The sequence below is a fragment of the Vulpes lagopus genome, chromosome X (genome assembly GCF_018345385.1).
Source record: "Vulpes lagopus strain Blue_001 chromosome X, ASM1834538v1, whole genome shotgun sequence".
NCBI classification, from domain to species: domain Eukaryota; kingdom Metazoa; phylum Chordata; class Mammalia; order Carnivora; family Canidae; genus Vulpes; species Vulpes lagopus.
Window position 1 is genome coordinate 16665779 of NC_054848.1, and position 23014 is coordinate 16688792.

The following is a 23014-nucleotide window of genomic DNA, read 5'->3' on the forward strand; positions in this document are numbered from 1 at the left end:
TTTTTTTAAAATCTCATACTGTCTCTAGAATATTAGCATAGGTACATAGTTATTAAGTTATAGTTATTTTATATTTATTGGTACTTTTTCTCTGAATACCCACCACATTCAGTTTTAAAAGAAAGTACTGGAATCTTTAATGTAAATGTAAAGAAGTATCTTTACATTTTAAATTTTTACATATTTTTATTTTTTTAAAAGATTTTATTTATCTGAGAAAGAGAGAGCAAGAATGGGGAGAGAGGGGCAGAGGGAGAAGTGGACTCCCCGCTGAGCCTCAGACCCTGGAATCCTGACCTGAGCCAAAGGCAGACACTTAACTGACCTAGCCACTCAGGTGACCCTCTTTATTTCTTAACTATATATATTTTTAAAAACTGATTTAATTTAAAAGGATTTTTTTAGGATCCAGCTGTTACCTGAAGCTGAAGGTATGCTTTTGGAGGCTTCCATATAGGCCAACTACTCATACAATTATCCCTCATATAGTATGGGTCAGATTTATCTTTTATCCTACATTCTGACATTTCTCTATTAGTATTCTATAAGCTCCAACAGAACTTGCAGAAATGGCATCCCTAATTGACTTTATATTTTTACTAGTAACCCTTAAGAGAAGTGTAAATAGCTCTTTAAGATATGAAAAAATTCCTATGGTTGTAAATATTCTAAGGAAAGAAAATGTACTCAAAAGTTATACAGATGTTTTATCATAATTATTCTGTAAAAACTGGTGTGTATAGTATGGAGTCAATAGTTTTACAATTGTTTTTCCAACATAGCTACAAAACAATGAAAACTGTTAATTGTAATAATGAACCCGAGGTGATTTTGAAGAAAAAAGTTAAAACATGTTATTTTTGGTTTTAGTACTCAATGTATTTTGTAGCAGGATAATTCTTCTAAAATTGATAACCCAGGATGTAACTATTATGCCAAATCACTTCTCAGACCACATTGAATACCATAGATTGTACTGCACTGTTTGCAGTTCTTTTTGAGGTGCTAACAATAAGGAGGTTCTTTTTTTTTAACCTTGGAATCTCCAATTCATAAAAAACCATCTTAGTACTTTAGGATAGGACTGATATTCAGTCAGTGTACACTAGTAGGGTTGTATTGATTGTTAAAATAGTGAAGTATACTTGCACCCCAATGTTTATAGCAGCAACGTCCACAATAGCCAAACTGTGGAAGGAGCCTTAGTGTCCATCGAAAGATGAATGGATAAAGAAGATGTGGTCTATATATACAATGGAATATTCCTCAGCCATTAGAAACGACAAATACAAAAAAAAAAAAAAGACAAATACCCACCATTTGCTTTGACATGGATGGAACTGGAGGGTATTATGTTGAGTGAAGTAAGTCAATTGGAGAAGGACAATCATTATATGGTTTCACTCATACAGGGAATATAAGAAATAGTGAAACGGATTATAGGGGAAAGGAGAGAAAATGAGTGGGAAAAATTAGAGAGGGTGACAAAACACGAGAGACTCCTAACTCTGGGAAACGAGCAAGGGGTAGTGGAAGGGGAAGTGGAAGGGGGTTGGGGTGACTGGGTAACGGGCACTGAGGGGGGCACTTGATGGGTGTTATACTAGATGTTGGCAAATCGAACTCCAATAGAAAAGTATACATATATATAAAAACATAAAATAAAATTCTGAATAAAATAGCGAAATATTACCCTACTGGTTAGTAAATGACCTCATCCCAGAAATCAGCTGTTGTTCCCTCCATAACTGCCCTAGACCCATCAATCTTGACATCTTTCAGGATTCTATTCCAGAGTTTATGTTGTTACAGTAGGTAAATGTTTCTAACATCCCACCCATATAAGGATATATGTTGCTTATATATCCTATATATCTACTAATGTTGCTCAAGATAGATTGATTATAAACTATTCTTAGCCATTCAGATAGGCATATATAGCAACAGGAGGAATCTGGAAATGTCTCCCAGGGTTCTACATCTTCTCTCAGATTATAAATACACATATTCAATGTAGCTTTTTTTTACTAGTCCTCATGATTGACTTGATTATGTAGTTCATTTGCTATAAGTGGTAATTTTGGTTTAGAAAGCCATCATAATTTCTGTTCCTCCAGAAGTACAAGGATTCTGGCACAAATAGCTTATTAGGAAGGTGGTCTTGGAAAACACCAATAAAGAAGTAGGGAAGTGAGACAGGGAAGGAAAGGCAGCCAATAAAGTGGTTTTTGTTTGTTTTTGTTTTGTTTTGTTTTATCAAGCAAGATGCCATTGTGGGAAACTAGTGCTTCATTCCATTGGAGAGCTCACTTTAGAGTCATCCCACTTATGGTATTTGAGATCTTGGGAATAAATATTCTAAGTCCTGTTTGTCATGGATTGAGGACTTTTCCAAAGGGTATTAGTTCTGTAGCACTTCTGATTTGCTGTGGAATAGATAGAGCTGGCTCAAACTGCTAGAGAAAGCTCTTTGGCAAAGAGATGCAGGTGATGGTAACAGAATTAATTCAGACAGCATTGAACTAAAAGAATAAAGTCCATGAGGTATCTGGGTGGTGCAGTCAGTTGAGCAAATGACTTGGTTTTTGGCTCAGGTTGTGATCTCGAGGTCATGGGATCAAGCCTGTGTCAGACTCCACGCTCAGCGAGGAGTCTGCTTGAGATTCTCTCTCTCTGCCTCTACCTGATAAAATAAATAAATATTTTTTGAAAATAATAGGGTCCCAAAACACCTGCTAATCTAGACTTTAGCCAAGAGATGGCTCATAGAAAACTCCTACTAGCTCTATAATGACCACTTACTTCACCTTACTCTGAAGATGAAGTGTCTTGAACACTGATTAACTTAAAGGGGTGCAATTTCTCATCCAGACATATTTCCTAGGGTCTGAAGTTTTGGCAGGAAGGAAATAAATTAACTTGCATTGGAGTAATGTGTTTCTTTTAGGGGAAATCTCCACCATCATTTTGTTTTTGGATCCCCAAAACTTCTGCTCTTCAAGAGCATTTTCTTCCTTAAAGCAGTAGTGGTCAATGGGACTAAGGATACTGCCAACTAGGAAAAAGCTTAGCTATCTCTTTCTCTTTGAATCTCTTTACTCCCTCTTGTTTCCTTTCTGTGGACAAGAGAGGAGGATAAGAAGCCTGCATCTCTTTGCTAGACAGCTAAGGAGCGGCACCACTCTGGAAAGGTCTGGAGTAAACTGTCTACACAAACTCTTTCTAGATATTGAGACATTCTCTGCTTCTAGATCTATGCTCTTAAGTTTGCTTATTTTTTAATATATTGGCCATCAATTATCAAAGTTTCGATTTTGCTATGATCTTTGTGGAAAATATAGAAAGGTAAATCATTCAACCTGCTTTGACTTTAGGCCTTTGGTTGACCTTTAGCTTAGATAAAATAATATGAATAACAATTATTTTTATAATTATTATAGTGTTTATTTATTGTGCCCTAACTCTGTAGTCCAGTGGTATGTGGTTTGACTTGATTGGCTTATTTAATCTTTATAACAGCAATCTGATGTAGCTACTATTATTATATTCATAGTATAGATGATTGCTTCATTGGGTCCACCAGATTGCTCCACTGAAAGGAAAACCTTTCTCTGCAATTGCCAAGTAATTCAAGAGGAGGTATTTTGACACCATCCAAATCTCTTGTTCTCCCAAATAACCCTTTATACAGTTGCTTTATTTTTTAAAAAAGATTTATTTATTTATTCATGATAGAGAGAGAGAGAGAGAGAGAGAGAGAGAGAGAGGCAGAGACACAGGCAGAGAGAGAAGCAGGCTCCATGCCGGGAGCCCGACGCAGGACTGGATCCTGGGTCTCCAGGATCGTGCCCTGGGCTGAAAGCAGGCGCCAAACCGCTGAGCCACCCAGGGATCCCCTACAGTTGCTTTAACACTCTTGTACCAACCAATAATTACATTATGGTTGCAAAGGGTGATTTTTTATTTTTGTCGGTTGTTCCACATTTATTAGCTGATATCTTTCTGTAGAAAAGAGCATTTTTTCCTCCACTTTTTCCTTGAGCATCACTTGGACCCCTGAATTTTTATTTATCCAGCATTGTAAAAGTTATGGCCATTATTCCTTTTGATGTTCAAATTTACCAAGCAGGAACTCCTTCAAGTTGGCTCTAATGTCCTTCCAGTACTCATTGAGTGCTTTCTTGCTTTCTGGCATGGAAAAATATTTCAGGCTTGTTCCCATACTTTTCCTGCTCCAGATCTATGAGCAATCATTTCTCTAAGGAACCCTGTTTCCTTTCAGAGAGAAATGGTCTTTAGACACCAAATCTGGGCATTAGGTATGTTCACTGCTATTCAGGGTCACTGTCTCCAGACCTCTTCATTGGAAAGAGCCAGAAAAGATCTTTTTTTTTCAAAAAACAATGAATTCATTTTGATCTTTCCATTTTCATTATTCTGATGGATAACCAAAAGAATAACTGGATTTTCAGGTATGCCTTCTGTGTGGTGCTCTGTGTGAACTCTCTTCTCTCCTTTGGCTGCTAGAAGATGTTGCTATCTGCAATTTTATCTCTCTCCTCTAGACTTACTAACACCTTTGGTTCCAGAAAAGACTTCAGTGACTGTTTTCCAGGCTGGTTTTGTCTGCTGCTGTTCTTTGCCCCCATTTCATAGCCAAGCTAGGGCTGGATACCAAACAAAACTCTGTGCCATCTCACTACATTACATTCCTAGTTGCCAAGAGAACATCATATTTCAAGGACATAGTTTGGCTATTTGAAAGATGTGGAACCTTCATTAGTTTCTAGCCAGAATTATTTCCTGTTCAAAGGCAAGATAACACCTTGTTATTTTCAAGGTTTTTTTATAAAGCTTAACCTTCTCCAGCCTCACTTTATCTTGCTTTTGTTTTTTTTGTGGACATCTTATTTGCATTTGCAAATTCATTGCCAAAAAAAAAAAAAAAAGGTTAAGTTAAATTAAAAAAATTGGGAAGTATCTATCATGTTTATGGTGTTGTGTTTATTTAAACAAGGTTTATAATTTTCACAGTAGTGATAATGGCAATTGTTTCTGCATTAGCTCATTTATAACACTTAGATCCCATTGAATTGGTAGCTTCTTTTCCTAACTTGTCCTTTCCCATGGTGGCAGTAAAAGTTGTTAGAAAATTATATGTTCTCTTTCCCTACTCTTGTGGGGTTTTTTCTTCTTTAGTTTGTTCAAAATATCTGGAATCCTCAAGTCCAATCCATTGCTCAGAGATCTTTTTCCATCTTCTTCTCACATGTATTCCTTCATGAACCTCTTACTCTGTTTCCCATCAACTATCTCCTCTTTCTCTCTTTAGCATGGTGGTTAAGAGCAGAGTTTCTGGAGATAGTTTCTAGTTATGTAGCTATAGGCGGGCTACTTCATTTTCTTGCATCTTAGGTTCCCTATCTGTAAATTGGGTATAATGATAGTACCTACCTCAAAATCTTGTCATGAAGATTAACTGAACAATATGTGTAAATCATAAATTGGTACTTAGCATTAAGAAAGCATCAATAAATGTGAGTATCTTTTATTATTTATTGCATACACATCATCATGAAAAAGACTTGTCTGTTTGTTGCCAGGATCAAATGCCTGTCCCTTATCCTTCCACAAAGAGACTGAACAGGGTCCCCACCACCTCTATCTTTCACACAGAAGACCAAAGTGTCTGACTCAAGTAAGTAACAGGTGGGAGATGTAGGTCAGGAGGGAGGAGGAGGGTATAAAAATGTACATTGTTCCCTCCTAGACATGTTGATCTTGTTGCCTCTCTGTCATGTCTTTCTGGAGGTAAGTTTGCCAGATAAACTACAAGACACGGAGATCAATTTGAATTTTAGGTAAACAACAAACCATTTGCTGATATAGACATATTTATACTATATTGTAAATATTTTTAAGTTTCTACATATTATTATATTTTGATATCCTAAAATAAAAGAAAAACATTTCTGGCCGGAGAGTGATTACCCATCCCTGAGCTACCTAATTCTTAGTAATAGCAAAGGGCCGAGCATGTTTTTGAAATGCAAACTAACCATCCAAGGGCTGTACTTTCTCTATCTGGCCTATACACCCCACAACACCATATTACTCTGCTTTACTCATCCCAAGGCCAGATGCCAGGCACTTAGGGAGCACCCCTATAGTCTAAAGCCTGATGAAATTATTCAACCCAGCCAGTTCATTCTGCCCTGACTTGCCTTTCTTGTGGAAACCACAATAAAGATAGTGACCCAAACCTTTCTTTTTCTCCTGGCTTCTGCTTCCTGACCATTCTAGTGTCTTTCCCATATGACTTTGAACAGTGCGACATGCCTCCTGTCACTAGGATCTGTGAGTATAATAAAATTTGTTTTTTTTTCTGTGCCTCTCCTTTGTCTCTTTTTGTAGGGGCATTGACTATCTCATAAAAGAATAAAAAACATATACTAATAAATGATTTGTTGCTTATCTGAAATTCAAATTTAACCAGGTATCTTGTATTTTATTTGCTAAATCTGTTGACCCTAACTGGAGGCCCCATGACAAAGGCTAGTACAACATTCTCTGTCTGAAGATATTTGATTAGGTACAAAGGAGCTATAGCAGATTCTGTAGTCTGGTACTCTTTCCCTTGGACTTGACTGGCCAGTATGCTCTAGCCCTCTTCTAGCTCCAGCATGTATATCTCTGGGTCTGAGGGCTTCTTCTAAAACTGTCAAGGTAGATGAGAAATGTTGATAAAATTTCTGCCCTTCCTCCACCTCGGTAGTCCTCAACCAATGACTGCCTGAAGTTGTGGTATAATTGCCCCAGCTTCCTTGGAATCTGGGTGGGATAATCCTGAGGCATATATTTTATAGCATTTCCCAGAGTTTTCCTCAGGATTAAGCTTCAGTTGTTCACTGTAGTGGGTGGCTTAATAATGGGCCCTGTCCTTGAGAATGTTGCCTTCCCTTTCTTTCATCCTCACTATTCTATTGGTGGTCTCTGTGCTTCCCAAATACAAAACTGGCAATAGAATCCTCATGTCAGGGTCTTATTTTTGGAAATTCAACTAGGTTATAAGCTCTTAGTTTCCTCTTTGTTTCCACCATCTTCTTAATGATGTCTGTATTATGCTAGTTCATTTGGTCAATGCTATTACTTGAGTGGATTAAGTATACAGGTTTTGTTTAAAAGAAAAACTCTTTCCAGTTGCTATACTGTTTCAGTAAAGCATTTCATTTTTTATACCTGGCTTGCATTTTAGTAATTGTCTGGTCTGCTTTTTTGACAACTAATAATCTGTTTCTTTCTCCAGGATGCCAAGAGATTGGTTTGGAATTGGATATTAAGACCAGTTCTGGCACAACAAATGAAAGGCCGTCTACGGCTGCTTGCGAGGAACTCTAACAAAGGTAGGATAATATGTAGCAAAATTACTTGCCTCTTTGAGCTGGCAAAGAATATAATTAAAATAAAAAAACTGACATCTTATGTGACAGAGTCTGAGTAGGAAGCATAGCATTTATCACCTCCTGTTCACCAGCTTTTCTTTGGGGAAAAAAAAGTCAGTAAGATTTTATCTTGGATGACGCCTACTCACCTGGCTTGGCTTAAACTAAAAAAACATGAAAATGGTGGAGTGTGAAATAACATGCCAGATATACAGTTTAGCTGTGTTGTGGCTTAAACACTAAAACCCAAATTTACTTTCCCAGAAAAGGGATGATCAGTAAATTCACACTATATATTAAAAACTAATAAAGGTGCAACCTTATATTAAAGAAAATAGGGCATGCATTGTTGTCAGTGCCTAAGTGTGGGGAGAAATAGCAATGTCTGTTCTTTAGGATTGTATTAGGAGAGTCTTGAAGGCTGAAACTCAATGTGTATCCAGATTCTTAGGAACAAAGCTATTATATGGAGTAGGATATATGTGAATGATGAAGCAGATTATACAGGGACTTTACTGTGATTATCTTGTAATAAATATTTTTATCTCTAATAATTGTTCCCCAAGGAAAACTCCCTGTAAACATTGACCTAACCCTCCACTGAGGAGTAATAATTAAATCTGCTGAACTCTGTGGAGTGTTGCTGAAGAATTTGTCTAAGAATTCAAGGTCCCTCAAATCTAGGCCTCATCTCAGACCACGGCATCCTTTCTTTCCTAAATACAGTCTCTGAGTGGGAGGTTCTCAATGTAGTACTGACGTAGGTGTGAACATTTAGTATTTAAAGTCATGGGAAGCAACTTAAATTAAATTGCCTTGAAGTTTTTCAAGCTTTGAAATTTCTATTTTGGATATTTTTAAAAGGAGGGGTGGGGGAAAGAAAGAAAAACAGCTTTTTCACTGGGTAGCTTTTTGTCCACCCGCCTTGCCTTGCCCACAACTCTCTGGAAATCAACAATCATTTTACTGGCACCAGTAAAACAAGTCTGTCAGTACTTGAGAAAGTGTACTTTTTGGTGTATGCTTTTTGTATTGGTGACTATAGTGAAAAAACCCTTTTCAGTAAGGTCTTCTCTTGTACCAAGTAGAGTCACAGCCATCAACGAGAGAAGCTATATTTACAAAACCATGTTCCCTTGCTAGCTTGCTTGTACAATCTGCTCCTGAACATTCCATCTGGCATGGATTGAAGAGACTCAAGACATGGACTTACTTAAAGCATACTTTTTTTCAATCAGAGATTCACGTTCTGAGAAGTGAAAGGAATAGATTATACTCCTATTTCTAAAAAGTTTTAGAATTCCTTTGTTGGGACGCCTGGGTGGCTCAGTGGTTGAGCATCTGTCTTTGGCTCAGGGCATGATCCTTGGATCCTGGAATCGAGTCCCACATTGGGCTCCCCACGGGGAGCCTGCTTCTCCCTCTGCTTGTGTCTCTTGCCTCTCTGTGTCTCTCATGAACAAATAAAATAAAATCTTAAAAAAAAGAATTCTTTTGTTGAGCTTATTGATCTTAATTGATTTTGGTGTCCAGAAAAGCAGCAACAAAGATTCCATAATCTAAAGGAAAATGGTTCTAAGCTGAAACTGGCCATCAACCCATCCATAAAGGATATTTTTCAAAAACAACATTTGCCAAATATCAAGTTTATGAGGGTTTTTTTTATGTCTTGATTCTGCTGGTTGCTTTTGTTTATGTTTTGTTTATGTTTTGTTTATGTTTTGTTGATTGGTGGATGCAGATTGGTTTAGTCTCCTTAAGTATATATATAGCGTTCATTTGGAAAGTGAATAACAGCACTATAATGCCTGGCTAGTAGTGGGTGCTAAATGAATATTTGTTGAATGAAAGAACACTTTACATTTTACTAGCATTATGTAGTTTTTTTAAAGAACTGCAATAATCATTGTTTTGCTTGATTCTCTCAAGTAGCTAGGGAAGAAACTTGAGGATCACTAATTCTATAATCATGACTAAAGTCACCAAGCTGGGGACGTCTGGGTAGCTCAGCGGTTGAGCGTCTGCCTTCGGCCTAGGGTGTGATCCCGGGGTTCCAGGATCGAGTCCCACATTGGGCTCCCTGCAAGGAACTTGCTTCTCCCTCTGCCTATGTCTCTGCCTTCTCTCTGTGTCTTTCATGAATAAATAATAATAAATAAAATCTTTAAAAAAATAAAGTCACCAAGCTGGCAAATGGATGAGTTATTATTTAAAATTAGGCTATTTAAATGAAAGATCATACCTTTCTCCTCCAGGCATGGAAGCATGGAATGTAAGGCACTTTTGGGGAATAACTAGTTAAGTTTGAATCTAGTTAGGGCATGTTATTTAAGGAGATAATAGAAGACTATTATGGAATGGTAAACTTGGGCCACCTTCTAGAGGGTCTTGATGTCAGGCTAGTGTGTTTGGACTCTACTCCAAAGGCAGTGGGAAACTACTGGAGGTTTTTGAGCAAGGGACAGTATTGTCCTTTAGGCAAATTATCTTTTTTTCATGATGGACTGGAGCAAGGCAAGGTAGCAGCAAACAGAGATGTTTCCTCCTCAGAAATGGAAAAAAGAGAAGTTGAGATACTAAAAGGGTTTGAAGTGGAAGAGGGAAAGTTAGGATGCTGTGCTCAAAAGTATTGGCCTTTGTAGTTTCAAAGTATGATTTCTACTGTGGGTGGAAATAGGATAGGATTGAACCTTTGTGGAGGCACTTTAGAACTTCTCATTACAAGCGAAAAGTAAAAGAACTTCTAGACAGCATGTAAGACTTACCTCGGACTAGATACCATGAATTGTGGTGGACCCAACTGACAAAGTATTGAGCTCTTTAGCAATACAGTCAGTGGAAATGGAAAACCAGAAATCACAGAGCTGAAAAAATAAGACATTATATATTTTGGGATTTTGCACCTAGGACACATTCAGTTAAAGTTATTAAATAAAAATTAGGGTAGATAAGCTAGAAGAATTGAAAAGGATAGGAGACCAGGAAGTACTCATGAGGAGATTAAATATCAGGCTCATTATGTGTGAGGATGTAGAACGGGGAATTGTAGAGCTAACGGAGGAAATTTAAAGGTTTGGGTTCTTAGAAACTTGTTCAGAAATGACAATTTCAGAAGTACATTGGGTGACTAAAACACAATGGAGATGGAGGTTACTGGGGTTTAGAAAATCAATTAGTGTTAATAAAGAACAGGGTAATAGGAGAGTGATCAAGTATGGTGACCTCCCTGAGGAGAGTATAAAGCAAAGGGCCAGAGCAGAAATACTGTGAAGCTTAATTTATATAGGAAGACTATGAGATGAAAGACAAAATTAAATTGAATTTCCTTGTATCTGACTATTCATCTATCCCCTTGCCCCAACCCACCCACCTTCAACATCTATTGCCAGATTATAGGTCTTCATGAACAAAAATTCACTCTTAAATTTGGTCTTTAAAATTACAGGAAAGCCTTTTTTACTGTTCATAAGGGAGAAGAAAAGAAAACTTCCCTGTTTTCATGAATGACTAGAACAAGGTTGAAACAGTGCATTAATGCAATTCTTGGCAGGGAAGAAATTGAGAGGTATAGCCAACAACTGTGAAACTAGAGTAAGCACTAAGATAGGGAAGGTTGCCAAATGGACTGGACAAACTCATTTAGACTTTTCAAGAAAATGTCAATGGTTATTTCTTAGAATAAATGTAAACTTGCTTAAAATTCATTGGAGATGGGCAGCCCGGGTGGCTCAGTGGTTTAGCACCTGCCTTTGGCCCAGGGCATGATCCTGGAGTCCCAGGATCGAGTCCCACGTTGGGCTCCCTGCATGGAGCCCGCTTCTCCCTCTGCCTATGTTGTGTCTCTGTCTCTCTCTCTGTGTGTCTCTCATGAATGAATAAATAAAATCTTTTAAAAAATTCATTGGAGATTAAATAATAGGGTATGAAAATCATAAATAATATGCCCAGGATGGCTAGAGAAAATCTCAAAGCATAGGTAGTGATTCTACTACAAATTAATGTAGGCTGTCATTCTTTGTTTTCCAGCAGGTCTTTAACTAATATCAATGCCAATCTCCACAGTGCTAGGTCCATTTCTTTCAAGCCCTGTACTTCCCCTTCCTTTCTACCCCTGCCTCCACAACACATCCACTCTTATCTGAATTTGTTGTGAAAGAACAGAAATCATATGCTCTTGCATTCTTCAACTTTTCTCTACCTCACATTTTCTCTGCATCTTCATCCACCTTCAATTCCTTCCCTCCCTTCTGCCTCAGGGACAGAAAGTTTCCTCCATGTCACTGAGGGAGCTAAGGTTCATTGTTTTATGTCTGTTCTTGTTACCTCCCTTCAAGGTGGCTCCATATTCATCAGCAATTTCCTCATTTCACAACAGTCTCTTCTGCCATTTCATTCCTTTCATCCTACTGAAGTAAATGTCTTGAAGAGTATTCTGTATCTATTATCCCTTCTTCCTAACATTCACTTTACAATTCCTATATATTAGGTTATGGCCCAAGGAATTCTGACATACCAATGGCAACCAAAACCAACAGATTCATAACTAAGATTTGAAGGTTGTATAGTTCCCTACCAAAATATAGAGACTCACTTTGCTCAAGAAAAGTTGATGTTGGGCTGCTTATAACTGCAACCAACAAACAAAGGGTTGCAGAAGGGAAGGTGGGCAGGGGGATGGGGTAATTAGGTGATGGGCATCGAGGAGGGCACTTGATGGGATGAGCACTGAGTGTTACACTATATGTTGGCAAATCGAACTTAAATAAAAACAAATGAAAAAAATAATTGGTTGTATATATATATATATATATGTAACTACCTATTTTTAGTCATCTATGTGTCTATACAACTGCAAACCACATTATAGTTTTAAAAATAGTTAAGAATCTTCATATACATTTTCTGATTTAACCCCAGTTAGGATTCCAGATGAAAATCACTTCTTGCTTAGTTTGAACTTCAGTTCGGTATGACATCTGAATAAATCTGAAGAATGTTAGCCTTGAGCTGGAAAAGTCTTAATTGCTTTTGTAAAAACTGAGGTAGTCCTGACAGAATAAGCCCTCAACTCTCTGGCAAGTGTTAATTGGAAACCAGAAGTACTTTCCACATTGAGGTAAGAACTGTTTTCCAAAAATTCTATTTCCAGAAATTGGACATTGGGGGAAGGGTGCTTAGGAGGTATGTGTTTTGTTTTTGTTTGTGTATAGAGTCAGACCAATTGATATTTCATACTTAAATACCAAAAATTTTGCAGCTATTTTTTTTTGATAAATGGTAAGCTTCCTTACCATCAAAGTTAGAATGACTTGATGATGGCAAACATATTTTTGGTCTGGTAGACAGTGAAAACTAGAAAGAAAAGAATATATGGCACTTTTAGGAGCAGATGGCAGTGCTTTAAAAACCTTTGAGCTTTTGCTTTGCATTTTTTCAAACTCATTTAATGTAACCAATTAAAATTACTAAAATCAGACTGTGTAATTACAGTGAACACTATAGCACCCAGCAGACTGATTGGATAGATATATGGAGTGATACTAATGGTAGAGACCATAGTAAGAACTAGATAAAGGGATATTACAGATGATTTAAATACTTAAGTCACATCATCCTAACCAATCTTATATTGACCACTCTACAATGTATCTGTACTTATTATTTCTTAAAGATGTCATTAATGTTGATTTGCCATCTGATTTTTTTTAACTTTATATTTTGAGCTAATTGTAGGTTTACAGAAAAGTTGCAAAAATAGTAGAGTATTCCCTTACTGATCTTTTCCTAATGTTAACATTTTACATATTCATGGTACAATGATCAAAACCAGGAAGTTAACATTGGCACAATGCCATTAATTAAATTGTAGACTTCATTCAAATTTCACCAATTTTTCCACTAAAGTCCTTTTTATGGTCCACTATTCAATCCAGGATCCCACATATCATTAAATTGTGATGTCTCCTTAGTCTCATGTCTTGTGACAATTCTTCAGTCTTTCCTTCTCTTTAATCATGATCTTGACATTTTTGAAGAATATTGATCAGTTATTTTATAAATGCCCCTCAATTTGTTTTTGTCTGATGTTTTCTCATGATTAGATTGAGGTTAGCATTTATGGCAAGAATGTCACAGCATGATATGCTCTTCTTGTTATTTCATTTCAAAGGGTTCATGATGTCAGTATGCCCCATCATTGGTAATGTTAACCTTGATCACTTGGATAAAGTAGCGTCTGTTGGGTTTTTCCACTATACAGTTGCCATCATTACCTTCACAGTTAATAAATATCTTGGGAAACCATCATTTTTAAGAGCAAAGTAGGGCAAGATTGTTCACATGTTTTCAAATGGCTGGGCAACTCTGAAGGGTAGGAAGACTAGTAATATGACTTTGAATATAGAAAAATTTGTTAGGGAGGAAGAAGTACTTTCCACTAGCCTTTGTTGCTAATTAATTTATTCAGGGAAAAAGAAAACTTATATATTCAACTCCTATTTAAGGAAACAGTGATTAATTTATTCTGGTTCTACTGCTATACATTTCAGATATGGCATCAGATAGAAGCACTTAGAAGTCCTTGGGGTTAGAGGTTTTGATTGTTTCTATTTTTCATTTCTTATTTCCTGAATGATGTCTTCCCCTCTGTGTGTAGAGAAAGAAAGACTTTACAAAAAGCCATCAATGTTTATTTTTAGATCATGGATAAATCTGATCTTAATTAATTATAAGAATACTAGTTATATTGACCAAGTATTAAAATTCTTCTGCAGTAAAAATAGTGGAATAGCATGATTCCCCCAAGTTCCACCTTCCAGGTTAACTCTAAGTGTAATTGATATCCTATTCTATAAACTCCCAACTAAAAACAAAACAAAACAAAACAAAACAGAAAAAACCTCCCAACTAATTTGTTTATTCCTCTGCTTGTTCATTCATCAATTTTTCATTCACTCATGCATTCACTCTATTGGTTGAGTGCAAACTAAGTAAAAGGCACTGCAATGAATGAGTCAGGAGGTACAGAAAGGAGAAAGAAGCTGTCACTGCCCATGGGAAATTTATTATTTACTATTCTAGTAACATAAAGAGCTATAATATGCTATTATGTTATAACTATTGGGGATTCTGTTTCTTATATATGTGCAGAACCCCTAAAGAGAAAAAGCTATGGGTTCTGTCCCTCCATCTGTTCTTCAAATTCCTTGGAACAAAAGTGATGACATATTCTTTCATGGAAATGAGTCCTTAAGATTAAAAATAAATGAACTGCATAAGAGAACAAAATAGATGACTAGGAGATCCTCTCCTTTGCTGTTTTCCCAAAGTAGTTAGGGTCTCAGCAGGCACAATTTGAGACATCATTAGAACAATCAGATTCTGTTTCTTATACCATGAACTCCTTGAAGAAAGGGAGCATGTCATCAGTAGCACTGTATGTATCTTTAGCATTTGACACCAGGCCTAGCCTGCAGAGAGAGTTCAGAAAAGTTTCCATGAATGGGCAGCTTTGAACTTTTATAAACTTCTGGGGGACTCTTACATCTGCATACTATGGGTCCAGTTTTTATAGATGTTATTTGTAATTGAATAATATGCTTTCTGAAGCCCCAAGCTGTGTGAATATGAGTGGATTGCTCTGGAATTTCCAAAACAATGCATTTTCATATAATGGATTAAGCCAAGTACAGTGTAATTCAACCCTCAACTCCTGTTGACTAAGAATGACATTTTTGACCCATTAGACCAGGTTAGAAACATAACCTTTTAGGCACAGCTATATATCTTGTGTTTTCTCTTTTACAGGATTCACCATTTTTGTCATTCTTTCCTTAATGTCTACATTTCCTGACAGAATGAGAGCTTTCTGAGGACATAGGTCTACAGAGTTGTTTTATTTATAGTCATCCCTGGCACATGCCACCTAGCACATAGGAAACATTGAATAAATAACTGTTGCTTAAATGAACAAACAAAAGGTGCAAAACACAAATAACATATGTATAACAAGAAAGGTGTAGTTAACAGATAATGAATAAATAGGAAAAGGGGAAGTTATATTCAGGCAGGAAGGCTATCAAGGAGGTGCATTTAAACTCAGTCTGGAAGGATGAGGAGGATTTAAAGCTCTGAAGATGAGAGTGCAGAAAAGGAGTGGTGGCAGCAGTATAAGGAAATCCTTTCAAGTGAAGGAGTAGTAGTAGCAGAAATGGAGTTTGGGTGGCTCAGTGGTTGAGTGTGTGCCTTTGGCTCAGGTCGTGATCCCGGGGTCCTGGGATTGAGTCCTGCTTCGGCTCCACTTGAGGAGCCTGCTTCTCCCTCTGCCTGTGTCTCTGCATCTCTCTCTGTACCTCTGCCTCTCTCTCTGTATCTCTCATGAATAAATAAGCAAATAATCTTTAAAAAAGATTACTTGGGCAGGAAAGGAAGGGATGTGAAAGTGAATAGGCAGAAATAGGATTGGCAAAGAAGTAAACCAATAGATATATATGTGAGGGATTGACAATTTAAATAATAAAAAAGATACTTATGAAAATATGTATGATTGTCATTATCCTAGTTCAAGTACAGGATGATTCTCTCTTATTACTTATTATTATTATTTACTGTCATATTTTGAAAGCTTCAGTGTGTGGTACCATTCCGAAAATATATACTAGGTTCTTTTAGAGAAGAGTGAAACTGAGGCATGATACATTTTACTGTGACATAAAACCAATTTAGGGGTGCCTGGGTGGCTCAGTTAGTTAATGGTCTGACTCTTGATTTCAGCTCAGGTCATGATCTCAGGATCCTGGGATCAAGCTCAGCACAGAGCTGCTTGTCTCTCTCCTTCTGCTCCTCTCTCAGCTCTCTCTCACATAAAATCATAAATAAAATCTTTAAAAAATCAATTTAATAATTTTACTTGCCTTAAATATGATGGAAAACTCAGAGCAAGATAAAGGTTGTTATATTTGTTTGAAATAACTATTTCTAATTTGACCTCATAAGATCACTTCCTTGATATGACTCTGCACTAAAGTCTCAAAGGTTAAAAGTAGTTTGAGATGCTTTCTAACCTATCTCTGACTAGTATCTCAAATATAACAGCATGGAGGTCGTCTTCCCCTTCTAAGGCTCTCCAGAAAAAGATCCTATTTGACAAATCTTAACAAGTTAGTGGTTTTTTTTTTAAAAAAATGTGTGCTAAATACCTCTTTCTATGCTTTATATTAAATTTTTAATTGAGATGTAATTGACATATAACATTGTGTAAGTTTAAGGTGTAAAACATGTTGCAATATGTACTGCATATGTATTATGTATTGCAATATGATTACCACTGTATAGTTGGGGCTGGGAGGTGAGAGGATTACAGAGATGTTGGTCAAGGGTACAAACTTGCAGTTAGAAGATAAGTTCCAGGGATCCCTGGGTGGCGCAGCGGTTTGGCGCCTGTCTTTGGCCTAGGGCGCGATCCTGGAGACCCGGGATCGAGTCCCACATCGGGCTCCCGGTGCATGGAGCCTGCTTCTCCCTCTGCCTGTGTCTCTGCCTCTCTCTCTCTCTGTGTGACTATCATAAATAAATAAAAATTTAAAAAAAAAAAAAAAAAAAAAGAAGATAAGTTCCAGAGATGTAATGCAGAGCATCATGATTATAGTTTAATTTCTTCCTTCACTTGTTCGAGAAGATGGAGGGTCATCATTTCACAACCATCAACAGTGTTGTTGTCCATCTACATGTTGACCTTGTACTCAATTACCCAACATACCATCAAATAACCTTCCAGTTTTAAATAGCCTCTTAATTCAAGAGACTCCTGGAGAGAATCAATATGACTTTCTGTTTTCATCTCTACTTGCTTCACCTTGAAAATGTGTAGAGAAGTATAAGCTTTGTATAGATTCCCCCATAACAGCATGTGGAGTTTAATACCCACCCACTACCCGACCCAAAAAGGTGAATAGCCATACAAGGAAATGGAATGAGCCACTTAGCATTACTCTATGAGCAGTTTAAAATGACAGCTTTGCAGAACATATGTGAGCTCAGAATAAAGACCCTTGGTAAATTCGTGCAATATGCTTTGTACACTAATAAAATTCATCATAGTCTCTCGGAATGCAACAATTATTCATGCTCTCCTCATTCTTTTTTTTGAGGGGGGAGGAGAACAAACGGAAACACTTCTTTATAACAGCATGTTGGGATGAAGGCAAGTGGGATGTGATTTTTCTCAGGTGTGTAGTTCAGTGAGAGAGAGCAGCCTGACTATGAAGGTCGGCAGCAGTATTGCTTTTTCCTGTCAAAGCACTGGAATTAAGTGAAATGGATTTGAAATAGAAGAACATATTGTACTGTACTTCTTATGGAAGAAAACATATCCCTATAACACTTTGTACAAGCTAACATTAGACATGGTAATTAAATTCAGTGGTTGTTCCAAGATTAATAGATGCTTTACTTCAAGTACTTTGCTAGCAGAACAGAATCAGATGGAAGCAAAATGAGAGAAAAATGAATCTTATCCTTTTCATTTCATTGAGCTACAGGAAAGCATTTTGCAGCTAACCCTTCGCAAAGACCCAATACACAGTCTCATGAGGTGGTCCCCTTTCCTTCTGATGCAAGTAATTCACAAGCACATTGGCTGTAAAGCCATATCCTTTGACCACCAGCTAAGTTCTATCTAGGCCTTTGACAGGATATACCATCATGCATATTAATTGTCAGCATAACTTAAACATGAGCTTGAAACTCTAGACTCATGTCAATGAAGGTGATGTTCCATAGGTTATCTTGACTATAAATTGACTTTCTTTTCAAAGAAAATACTACATGCTTAGGTCAAATCAACTTAAGATTTTATTTACTTATGAAAAAGCATTAAAATTGAGCAGCATGTTTTACTGGTTTGAATGAGCTTGCTTTTCCTGGTGAAGATATTCTCTAATCACTCATAATGGGACAAGATAACATATATACAACCTGATGGAATATACTGAGAAGAATACAACATTACTTTTGTGGTATTCCTGTCAAAACCACATAATCTGAATATAATCATTAGAAACTAACAGACAAATACAAATGGAGGGTCTTTAATAATTCTTTAAAAAGTGAATGTCATAAAAGACAAATAAAGGCTATAAACTGGTTCAGATTAAAGGTGACTAAAAGCAATATGACAACTAAAGTAATATGAAATCCTGAACAGGATCTTAGACTTTAAAAGAATGGTTCATAAGGGGTTTTATTCAATTGTCAAAATTGAAATATGGATTATAGATTAAATATTAGTATTATATTAGTGTGAAATTTTCTGATTTTGATACTGTGACTATGTAAGAGAATATTCTTGTTCTTGGGAAATACAAATTTATCTATCTAGGAGTAAAGGGGCATAATTTCTGAAACCTACTCTTGAATAATTCAGAAAAAAATATATCAATATCTATCTATCCAGAGATAGAATGATAAAACAAATGGGAAAGAGTATTAGCAACCAGTAAATCTAGATAAAAGGCATATGAAAAATTTTCATACTACTTATGCAACTTTTACATAAGGTTGAAATTATTTCCAAATAAAAAGTTTAAAAAATACTTTAAAAAGATAGTCTATGTACTTGCCATTAAGCATGAGTTGTTTCAAAAGTCTTGTCTTGCCTGGCTTTCATCTTATGTGCGGTGAAATTATTAGCAATGACACAAAAATTCTTTAACAGTGTCAAAGAACGATAAAAAATACCTGCTTTAAATTATGTAAAACTCACTTAAAATCTGTTTGATTTGAAATGGGATTCACCCGTGTCAACTTCAGATCCATTGCTTGAATGTAAATTTTACACAGAGACCAAATTTACATACTTATTCAGTGGATATTACAAATATTCTTTACCATTGTTGTGTGAGACTTTTCTACTTGGTTCTGCAGTTTAATTCAATGTATTCCATTTCATCTAAATATCATGTTTTTAAAGGAGTTTTGGTTTGATTATTTTTAAATGACATCATATGAGACAATTGTTATTAAGGAGATTCGTAGGTGTAAGTATGATCTCAGTGTTTTGGGGAGGCATTATTGACATGTAGTGGGAGGAGGTCAGAATTGAGAGGCAATGAGTGGGAAAAACTAATCTATGAAAAATTTTACTTCCTTCACTATTTTCAATTTTCCCACTGGACATTCATGATGGTAAAAACCTGTTAATAATTATCAAATATAAAAAATAATGATCAAATATAGTGCATAATTACATTTTTAATTTAAAAAGTATTTTGCACAATTTTAATAATCACTATATTTTCCAGGAATGTAAATGTTACTACCATATACAGTGAGGAAAGGCTGAATTCATTTTGTTTAGAATTTTACTAGAAACTGTTTACTAATCTAGAAAATCATGCCACCAATGGAAGCACCATTCATATTTGAGTGGCCAACACAACATACCTGAGTCAGTCTATATTATGTACCTATCCCCATTATGGAGATTCCAGGAATATACATGAACATAATTACTTAGCTTTTATTTCAAAACTTTTTAAAAATGTAAGTTTCAACAATATTCATTTTTTTTAATTTTTATTTATTTATGATAGTCACACAGAGAGAGAGAGAGAGAGAGAGAGAGGCAGAGACACAGGCAGAGGGAGAAGCAGGCTCCATGCACCAGGAGCCCGATGTGGGATTCGATCCCAGGTCTCCAGGATCGCGCCCTGGGCCAAAGGCAGGCGCCAAACCGCTGCGCCACCCAGGGATCCCCTCAACAATATTCAATTGCATATTGTCTTGTTTCTTTTTTCTTTTTCAATAGACTATATTTTAGAGCAGTTTTAGATTCATAGCAAAATTGAGCAGAAGGTACAGGGGGTTCCCATATACCCCTCACCCTCACATTAAGTACAACCTCCACAGTATCAACAACTCACACCATCCTACAATTCATGAACTCAACTGACCCATTTTTATCCCTCCATGTCCATAATTTACATTGGGTTCCCTCTTGGTGTTGTATATTCTATGAGATTTGACAAAAGTATAATTTATGTACCACTGATCAATCTTTATCATATCACAAAAAATGGTTTCACTGCTCTAAATGGCCTATGTACTCCACCGATTTATCCCTTCTTCCCCTAAACCCTTGGGAACCACTGATCTTTTTATTGACTCCACAGTTTTGCCTTTTTCAGAATGTTACACGGTTAGAATCACGCAGTATATAGCCTTTCCAGGTTAGGTTCTCTCACTTGGTAATATACATTTCAGTTTCCTCCATGTCTTTTCATGTCAGCTATCATTTAAGGAGCCCTCTGAATGCTCAGTGGAGTGGAAGTACTTCAGATCATTAGTCCCTGGTGACACTTCTGAACCTCAGGAATGAGGAGTTCCTACAATTTTCCATTGACATACCAGGTTATCATCCAAGGAATGAGTATGAAATTGACATTGGGCTTTTACTGGCAATATGGCATGCTGGAAGGTGGTAGATCTTCAGAGTTCTAAGAGAACATGATGTATACAGAAACCTATAATCAATTAAATGATTTACTGAAAGTGATCCCCAAATAAAGGTATTAATTGGAAATGCAAAGACTAGAAAGTTTATCTCCTAGAGAACTCCCCCCAACCTTACTTTGAGAATGGATGCGATGTAAATGAATAGGTAACAGGGAATCCAAGAAGCATTAGCACCACAAGGTAATGGATGGATGTGAGTGAGGCCTGTGCTCCAGGCTGGGAGAGCAACTAGTCCAAGTGAGAATAGGGAATAGAGGTGTTGCATAGGACACCTTCAAGGAGAACCCTAGGCTGTTATTCCTCAGAGGACTGCTCACATTCTACTGTCATTTACTCTCCCTCTCACTACTGAGCATCATTCTGTCTAGCTTCTTCTTTTTCCCCCTGCTTTTCTTCTTAAACATAGAGCCTCAAACTGGGTAACTCTCTGTGGGCTGAGGCTGGATGAAATGGCCTGTGAAAGTTGGCAGAGGCTGGTCCTTCAATAGAAAGCACAGAAGGACATGTCTAGGGGCCAAGGAGGGAAGGGCTGTGATTGAAGAGGGTGCAGGTTCTTCATGCTGTGTCCATGCAGGAGTGACTGCCACAGAAAGAGCAGTATCACAACTGTCAGTTCTTTTTTTTTAATCTTAAAGATTTATTTATTTATCATAGACAGAGAGAGAGAGACAGAGATACAGGAGGAGGGAGAAGCACGCTCCATGCCGGGAGCCTGATGTGGGACTCGATCCCAGGACTCCAGGATCGCGCCCTGGGCCAAAGGCAGGCGCTAAACCGCTGAGCCACACAGGGATCCCCACAACTGTCAGTTCTTTAAGAAGCTCCTTTCTTTAATTTAAATTCAATTAGCCAACATATAGTGCGTCATTAACTTCAGATGTAGAGCTCAATAATTTACCAGTTGCATATCATACCCAATGCTCATCACATCACGTGACTTCCTGAATGCCCATCACCCAGTTAGCCATTCCCCCACCTACCTCCCCTCCAGCAACCCTGTTTCTTTCCCAGAGTTAAGAGTCTCTCATGATTTTTCTCTCTCTTTGATGACTTCCCACTCAGTTTTCCCTCCCTTCCCCCATGATCCTCTGCACTGTTTCTTATGTTCCACATGTGAATGAAACCATAATTGTATTTCTCTGATTGATTTATTTCACTTAGCATAATATCCTCCAGTTCAATCTACATTGATGTAAATTGTAAGTATTCATCCTTTCTGATGGCTGAGTAATATTCCATTGTGTGTGTGTGTGTGTATACACACCATGTCTTCTTTATCCATTCATCTGTTGATGGATATCTTGGCTCCTTTCACAGTTTGGCTATTGTGGACATTGCTGCTATGAACATTGGGGTGCAGGTATCCCTTCAGATCACTATATTTATATCTTTGGGATAAATACCTAGTAGTGCAATTGCTGGGTCATAGGGTAGCTCTATTACTAACTTCTTGAGGAACCTCCATACCGTTTTCCAGAGTGGCTGTACCAGCTTGCATTCCCACCAACAGTGTAAGAGGGTTCCCCTTTCTCCACATCCTCCCCAATATTTGTTGTTTCCTGACTTCTTAATTTTAGCCATTCAGATTGGTGTAAGGTGGTATCCCATTGTGGTTTTGATTTGTACTTCCCTGATGCCAAGTGATGTGAAGCATTTTTTCATGTGTCTGTCGGCCATCTGTATGTTTTCTTTGGAGGACTGTCTCTTCATGTCTTCTGCCCATTTCTTGACTGGATTATTTGTTTTTTAGGTATTGAGATTGATAAGTTCTTTATAGATCTTGGATACTAGCCCTTTATCTGATATGTCATTTGCAAATGTCGTCTCCCACTCTGTGGGTTGTCTTTTAGTTTTGTTGACTGTTTCCTTTGCTGTGAAGAAGCTTTTTATCTCGATGAAGTCCCAACAGTTCCTTTTTTGCTTTCATTTCCCTTGCTTTTAGAAATGTCTTATTTATTTTTTTATCTGAAAATTACCTGATTTGGGCCCTTGGCTTTTATTATTATTGACTTTATTTTTTAGAGCAGCTTTAGGTTCACAAAAAATTGAACAGAAAGTAC